Consider the following 8,333-nt stretch of genomic DNA (forward strand, 5'->3'; position numbering starts at 1 on the left):
ACTTTTAGTAGCATTAGCATTTTAAAACTATTTTCAAATTACTTTTAGTAGCATTTTAAAACTATTTTCAAATTATTTGATATTACAAGAAAGTTTAAGAAGGAAAGCAGCATATAATATATAAGAACCTTATTTTCTTGTGTATTTAGGAGCATTTTTAAACTTGCCATTTCCAAATTATATTACAAGGAAATCTAAGAAAGTAAGCAGCGCAAAAAATAGGTAAGACCCTTTATATAAAAATACAGTCTCATACTCTATTAATTGTTCTTGAAGCATTGACAAGGAAAGCCTTCAAATGTCTAACAAGAGATCGAGGCTGATTATGCAAGAAAAAGGGTCTTATCTTTTTACCCTGTACTTAAAAATTGTCTGTGAACAATGAAAGGACCGTGCAACTTAAATGTCCTTGTTAACAATGAAAGGACCATACAATTTAAATGTCCTTGTTAATGAACTGTAAGATGTATAATACCTATTGTATGTCATGTTATGAAATTTGAATTTGTTAATGATTATCAAGATCTCTTCCTATTTTACAGAGAGAGAAAAGCAGCGGGACTATACTGTTCAGACAGTGACAGCAGTAAGAATCGGACCGAGACAGCAAGAGGACTTAGAGAAGACCGTCGGAACACCATTTCAATAATTATTATTAAGCCGGTAATCCAGGGCTGTAAAAAAAAAAATTTCTGGACGCCTCACATTTTGAAAATTCAAATTTTTTTTTTTTTTTTTTTTTTTTTTTTTTGCTGTTGGGGGGCAGCCGTCGCCTGCTGCTTCCCGTACCGGGAGGTGATTTTAGATTTGCACTTTCAAAATCGTGAGCATTTATCAATTATGTAAGCTGCTTCAAATCTAATAAAATATGTAAATGTCCTTCAATGTTTCCCTATACCTCTAATACAGTGAAATGAATGATACTGGAAAGTAAATATAACCACGAAATCCAGGGAGCACATTCCAGAGCCTGCTTCTCTCGTAACCATATTATGGCAACGTATCCTCGAGTTTCCAACTGGTTCTGTATGCAGTATAGTTTTCAAGTGAGCGGCTCCCACCTAGTACCAGGGAGCCGCAATAACCAGGTGGTATACCTCGGGTAGGGAGGTGAAGACGGCCAGTAGATACTCCTCGACTTTTGTCCGGAGACGAGCCTGGTATTCTTCCACTCTCTCTTCAGTCACCAGAGAAGGTTCCTCATTGGTAGTAAACGATTTGTAGTAAGCCTAGTACCAGGGGGCCGAAGTAACCAAGTGGTACCTCGGGTAGGGAGGTGGAGAAGGCCAGTAGTTTCTCCTCGACTTCTGTCCAGAGATGAGTAGGAGTCTATATTCTTCCATACTCTCTTCAATCACCAGAGAAGGTTCCTCATTGGTAGTAAACATCTGTAAGACAATTACGGTTACTCAAATTCTCCATAAATCCTAATACTTTCTTTGCCCCACTTCAAGTTGTATGAACAAAATCAAGTATATCTGGTATATAGAATTTTTGGTCACGACATAGTTACCAAGAGTGAGAAAGACTGGCAAATATATTCATATAGTCTACTAATAGCAATTCATGATTAAATTAGCTTTAAATAGTTTTGCTGAACAGTAATTTAAGGGGCTTTCCAAAACTACTCATGGGTCAATCACCATCTTGTTTAGCAACATACTGACACTGTGTACTGAAAGACAGTTTAACAGGGTTTATCATTTTATGTATTTCGTGATATAAGACTTAACTACGAGAATGAGACTAACCACAACCTCCCCTAAAGCAATATAGCAAAGGTAACTAACTACACGTAGGCCTAGGATAAACTGTTGATTAATAGGTTTCTGCAAAATAATGGAACTTAGGTAACCACTAATCAAACTTTACGTGGAATCAACCTCTACTGAACCAGCAATGAATGGTTTTCGAAAATTTGCATAGGCTGTAGAGAGAGAGTGCAAATTACCTTTTGGAGAAAGAAATACGTCTTCAGTGAGTGATTTCCTGTCGGTCATGACTGACAAATACTGTTATCAGTTTTAGCCTATTGTAATAATATAACAGATTATGCCAGTTAACGAGTTATTGTAATAAACAGATTATGCCAGTTAACGAGTTAATGTATCTATACCCAACTCCATTTACCCATTACGTGTAACATCTGATATAAGATACATCTGAAGTAGAAGCCACTCGCAAACCCATGAAAATGTTAAACTATAAATTTACATTATAGGGAAATTTTAGACTTATTAAATCGATCGATACAGAAAAAGCCGAGGACTTTTATTTATTCTAACACAACAAAATTTAGTCCATGATATTCTGTTGGAGAGAAAAAAAAAACTACTTTATTGATGGAGAAACTCATACAACAACATTATGGCTCTCTCAATCTGTATTCGTCTACTACATTAGACTTATGCTTTCTGTGATATGTTCGTGCAAGGAAGCTTTTACGAAACACTTCGAAAACTACAGCCAAATACCCATTCTCGAGGTATGGGAATTGAGTTATTTACATTTATATTTCTTCATTAATTACACATTTTGGACGTTACAACCGAAACAATCACACCACAGTTAAGAGCTCGTCACTGCGTTACTATGCAGTTACCGAGTTTCAGTACACGAGGGAACAACCGAAATAGTAACACCACAATTAAGAACCCATCACTGCGTTACTATGCAGTTACTGAGTCTCAGTACACGAGGGGAAACTACCTAGAGAGGAGAGAAAGAGAGAGCAAGAGAGAGATACTACAAGCGGCAGACCATTTAAGTTCACAAGGTAGGAGACATTAATCTGTAGACTGTTCTTTTATTAGGCCTACGCTACCATCTCATTCTCCACAGTGTAGAATGTTAGTACTATAACTACTCAAGACGGGAATACACGAACTATTCTATTGCATTTTTGCCTTTCATACTATAGTCAAGAGGCTTTTAATTGCAGCCACTATAAGGACCAGGGTATGAGGTATGGTTGTGTATATTTTAGGTCTAAATTAACTGAGCAGAATTTTTTTAACTGGAAAGACAAGTTACTTGAAGAATAAACCTAAGCTTTAACGTGATTCCATTAACACGATTAACCACACTTGCCTATTAAATCATGAGTTATATCTCACTTAGGGTTCATTGCTTAACACTACTGACTGCCAAATTGTCTAAAACTCCCCTAAATCTAGTCCTATAGCACTTTCTGACACGCGTTTCCAATTTCACTTCAACACTACTCAGCATTGTATCGGGCAATACACTTTCGTTTCTCACACACACACATCGTACCCAACTAAATGCTTAACACAAACTACCCTAAAAAACATTCTTTAATACTCTATCCAACTCAACGAAACCAGGAAAAAAAATCAGGAAAAAGTCACAGGAAAAAAGTCACAATAATCTTCCTGGATAGTCACCCACAAAGGGTTTCAACCCGGTATGTATTGCGGTGTGTTTAGTACAAGCACGTTGGCGAATTCTGCATAAACATAAAAGAATAAATATCATAAAGATACTGATCCCCAAGGAATACTGTGAATTTTTCCAATGTGACTTTATTGCCGGCCACCATAAATTAATGCGACCTTTTTCCTGGGACTTTTTTTCCTAGCTAAAATAATGTCTTTCTTTTCCTGTAACTTTACTACCGGCCGCCAACTCAACAACGCACCTAGCCTTTTAGTCTCACTGAAAGTTCTTCCATCATTTTAGACTGATCAAGAGTTCAGACACTCGTTTAGGATGCAAAACCTAATAAAGGAATGTGACAGAGTCCTTCTTATTATCTTTGCACTATCTCGTTATTATCTTAATTCAGAGCAGTGCTTCTTAAAACAAAATTCTGATGTGTGTTCTCTAGACTTATACCAGATTAAAATGATCTTTTGAAGGTGACCAGATAAAATGATGCGATTTCAAATGACTACAATGCGTTTCTCGGCTAAAATACTTAATAATGAACCTATATCGAGAAAACCTGTGCAGAAGATAGCAGTTAATATCTGAAGGAAAAATGGAATGAGCAAGACTCAAGAGAAGGAATCCCCGTGCACTGTAGGTATTTCTTAAGTTTCTGTACAGCCTGCCTTCTGCTCCTAGCTGCAACTACCTTTCTTTTACTGTACCTCCGTTCATATTGTCTTTCTTCCATCTTACTTTCCACCCTCTCCTAACATTGATTCATAGTGCAAGCAGCGTGGTTTTACTCCTGTTGCACCCTTCAAACCTTTTACTGTCAATTTCTGTTTAAGCGCTGACTGACCTCATACGGACTCCCAGCGCTTCGCCTTTGACCTAAAATCTATATTCAGTTCAATTCAATTCAATTCAAGAGAAGGAATGTCAGTGGTACCAACAAACCTGAGGATAGCGAACTCAAAATTGCAGATTGTTACACTGCTAGCCGATGGCTGTTTACTAAAGTGGATGTGGTTATTCTCTCCTCAAAGTCCAAAAACGAAGGCCTCACGACAGCTGTATCGCGAAACGAAATCTGCTGTTGTAAACTTCGATTTTTCAGGCTAATTATACTTCCATAGGGAATGTTAGCCGATAAGAGTTACTCTTCAACTATACTTTAGTCATTTTATGAAATTTCATTTACACGTATACCATCACCATCAGCGACAGCTAAAGAGGTTAAAAGGCGAAAGGAAAGCTCAGAATAACTGCAATCATTCATTTACAAATATAAGTGTGTCTACAACAGGACTAAACCGATATAGATCCCTTACTTGGATTTGGATGATTTTGTCGGGCTCTAACATTCGTCCAAGGATGGGAACTTGATAAACCAGATGCAGTTTGTCTTTCTCTTCCACAGAAGTGAAGGGATGTGGTCGTCTCTCGGTCGAAGATCGTTAACCTGAAATGTAAAAAAATTCATGAGATTCTCGTTAAGTACAGTTATAGGAAAATTTGTTTTGAGGGAGAGAGGAACTTTTGTTAAACCTGTCACTATGACGGCATAGTTCTCTAGCCTCGGTTCGTGCTTTTGTACAAAGGTAATTCCAGAGGCAATACTATCTGTCACATTCTCAAGACTCTATATAAACATTTTGAAATAAATGACGAGTGTACCTCTTAAAATCCTAGTTTTAAAATGTGCATATTAATCTAAATTGTGTAAGTGATTCCTTGCAATTGTGTAATATGATGCCTCAAGACAAGTGGCACTTTTATCAGAATATGCTTGAACAGACACAAGAAAATGAATGCAACTATCTTGAATTGAACTGAATATAGAATTTAGGCCAAAGGTCAAGCACTGGGGTCAGTGAGGTCATTCAGCGCTGAAACGGAAATTGACAGTGAAAAGGTTTGAAAGGTGTAACAGGAGGAAAACCTCCCAGTTGCACTATGAATCAATTGTTAGGAGAGGATGGAAAAGTAAGATGGAAGAAAGAGAATATGAAAGGAGGTACAGCAAAAGGAACGAAAGGGGTTGCAGCTAGGGGCCGAAGGCACGCTGCAAAGAACCTTAAGTAATGCCTACAGTGTCCTGCATGAGGTGTACTGACGCCACTACTCCCCTACGGGGTGCAACTATCTTGGACACAACTTACCATGCTGGAATAAAAGTTTTTCCAGAAGCTTCTTTCTGCAGCCTTCACGCCACTCTTCGAGTTCCTGTCTATTATCATATGGCCAAAGGCACAATACAACATTATCTTTTGTGTCCTCACCAAATCCCAGGTCTTCAGGAAGGCCTCAACTGAAAGAGAAAGACAATATCATACACTTGCTTTCTACTCGATTCGTGGAAAAGACCAACTTTAGACAAGCAATTATTTTGTTATTTTCAAAATTCGGTTGTTACGAGATGCTGTAGCAGAGCAAATTCACCTTATTCTAATATGTGAAATCGTAGTTATTTACTCGTGTCATCAAATACAGACTGAACTAAAAGGGGCCTTTATCTTCAAATCCTACCAGAAGTAGTAATGGACACCAGAAGCCCCTTTCCATTCAAATTATGGTATGTTTCTTAAACAGTGCTTCAGAGAGCAATATATTAGTGGATATAACACTGGTACTCTTCTTAGACACGAAGGTAAGTTATTCAGTTGTATTCCACATAGAAAAAATTTAAGATGTTTTGGATAGAACCTGCCCAACAGTTTCCGTCCTCCAGTGGATCTCTTCTTGGAGTGCTTATTAAGAAGAGGTCCATTGGAGGACGAAACTGTTGGGCATGTTCTAACCAAATCATCTTTCATTTTCCTATGTGGAATACAACTCAATTAGTGGATATCAATATCAAAACTAATGACCCAACGAAGGACTTTCTACTAATTTAATGGGTTTTGACCAATAAAAAAACACTGCATAGCTAGATCCTCCAGTTAAATTTATAATCATGGATTACCTCCTAAAAAAAAGTCAGGATTCTATGGTAGCCTTTCTCATCTTGAAAAAAAAATTACCATTGACCTAAAAGAGCCTTTTCTGAAAGAATGTTCAAGATATCTTGACGTGTTAAAAGCATCAAGGCTGCATTACGAGCCCAAAGTGTCATATCATGATAAGGCGGCCCTGACTGCACCTCTGTGGGAAAACATTGATGATTAAACTCCTTAAAGTTTCAATATTTTTCATATTTTTGAAATAAATTGCCTGATGAATTTCAGGAATATTTACCTCATCATATACGTGATACAAAATATTTCAAAGAATGAAGAATAACTTTGAGACCAAATAGGGAGTGAGGTAGCTAAGACGAAGTGTAGGATTAACCAGGTTGGCTAATTATGTGTACTACCCAAACTAACCTCGTTTTGTTTACCCAGAGATATGCACCGTTTGTGCCAAGCCTCTAAGTCAAATTCTATTTCGTTATCTACAGGTGATGCTAAATAATATAAATGTCTTAATTCCGTTGTCGTAAACTGTCTTATGACCAACTTTCGAATTTCATAATTGACTCCATGTAAAACGACCAATCCACCCAACTGCTTTGAACAGGTTGCCCCTCACCCTACTTACGCAGCCACGAGGGATTGGTGCGACTATAATATATTTTTCATTCATGCTGGAGCAGTGATATTGCCATTGATGACGACGCCAGTATGATTTATAAGCATCTGAACCGCTGAGAGAAAAACACACTCATAGGAGGTGGTGGTCCGGGAGAGCACAGTCCTCCTACTGGCCGGCTTAACCCAGGAAAGTAGAACATCATTTGCTAGAAGACACCAGTACCTCAGCTGGTAACCGCAAGGGTGCTAACATTCAATACGAAACGCAGAGATGCAACACAATCATACAATTAAAAAATTAGCAGACGCCTTCAAATAACAGAGACCCTAATGCCCTTACAACCCTAAAAATCACCAGCACCTTCCCTGACACAGACCTTGCCCTCGGCAATGGCGTTAGACTGTTTACCAAATTCTGAAGCCTGAGAAAGTCCGGTAATGGCGGCTTTAATGAAATAAAACAATGGTATTCAGTGCCTCACATCCCCAGCTACATTCAGGGCAGTCAGTCTCTGTACCAGCTGAGCTAAGGGACCCCATGACAGTGACAGAGAGAGAGAGAGAGAGAGAGAGAGAGAGAGAGAGAGAGAGAGAGAGAGAGAGAGAGAATATGCCCTCCACTTGCCTACAAAAACCTAACCTGTCTCAAGTGAGAAAGGCAACATCAAACTGTATCCATCCAGCCTTTGTCTGATTAGGAGACAGTTTACTGACGATGGGATTCTTCTAGATTTGAGAGAAATGAACAAGCCAAGGCCACCCACAACCAACCCCGCCCATCATCAGTGGCCCCACCCCTCAAATAACAAGCTTCATAATCACCAAAAGTCGATAGAATGGCTATTCAAAACTACTCCGATGATTAAATATGGCGAGCTAAGATGGAATGACATACTTTTCTAAGATATCCAGCAAACCAGTTCACAAGCACACCAATGTATCAGACTCGTCATCTGTGCCTTCTTTGACCTACTGTCTCCCTTCTTGCCAACAACCTCACAAGAAAATGATTCATCAAATGCACTTTAGGCACTGTTCCACTTCCATCTGGTATTAGGCTAGCAGCAACAAGGTAATTTGACGACATTATTGATTATCAAATGCCTATTATTATTCCACCGACCCCATGCTGGAATCCTCCCTTACCTGATAAGGTCTTGGTGCCCGAATCTCTTCGTCCAGTTTCCTACTGCAGAAGGCCTCAGAGAAGCAACACCAATGGCCCAACACCGAACTCCTTCCTTTGGAGATATGACAAACCCTTCGGTTGATCAAAAAAGCCAATAATCTTGATTATTTGTGGCACAATATTCTGTGGACGAGGACAAACACGCATGGCGGCTCTCAGTCCATTCGGAAGCTCGA

At 38.7% G+C, this 8,333-nt stretch overlaps 1 long non-coding RNA gene across 1 annotated transcript; it reads right to left on the bottom strand.

Moving 5' to 3' along the window:
• Window positions 1-865: 865 nt before the first annotated feature.
• Window positions 866-8,333, bottom strand: LOC136854487 (uncharacterized). The gene is made up of 4 exons (XR_010857707.1): window positions 8,115-8,333; window positions 5,556-5,704; window positions 4,725-4,855; window positions 866-1,388 (listed from the first exon to the last, which is right to left on the bottom strand). It is a non-coding gene; the product is annotated as an uncharacterized lncRNA (long non-coding RNA).

Source organism: Macrobrachium rosenbergii, chromosome 29 (assembly GCF_040412425.1).
Source record: "Macrobrachium rosenbergii isolate ZJJX-2024 chromosome 29, ASM4041242v1, whole genome shotgun sequence".
NCBI classification, from domain to species: Eukaryota; Metazoa; Arthropoda; class Malacostraca; order Decapoda; family Palaemonidae; genus Macrobrachium; species Macrobrachium rosenbergii.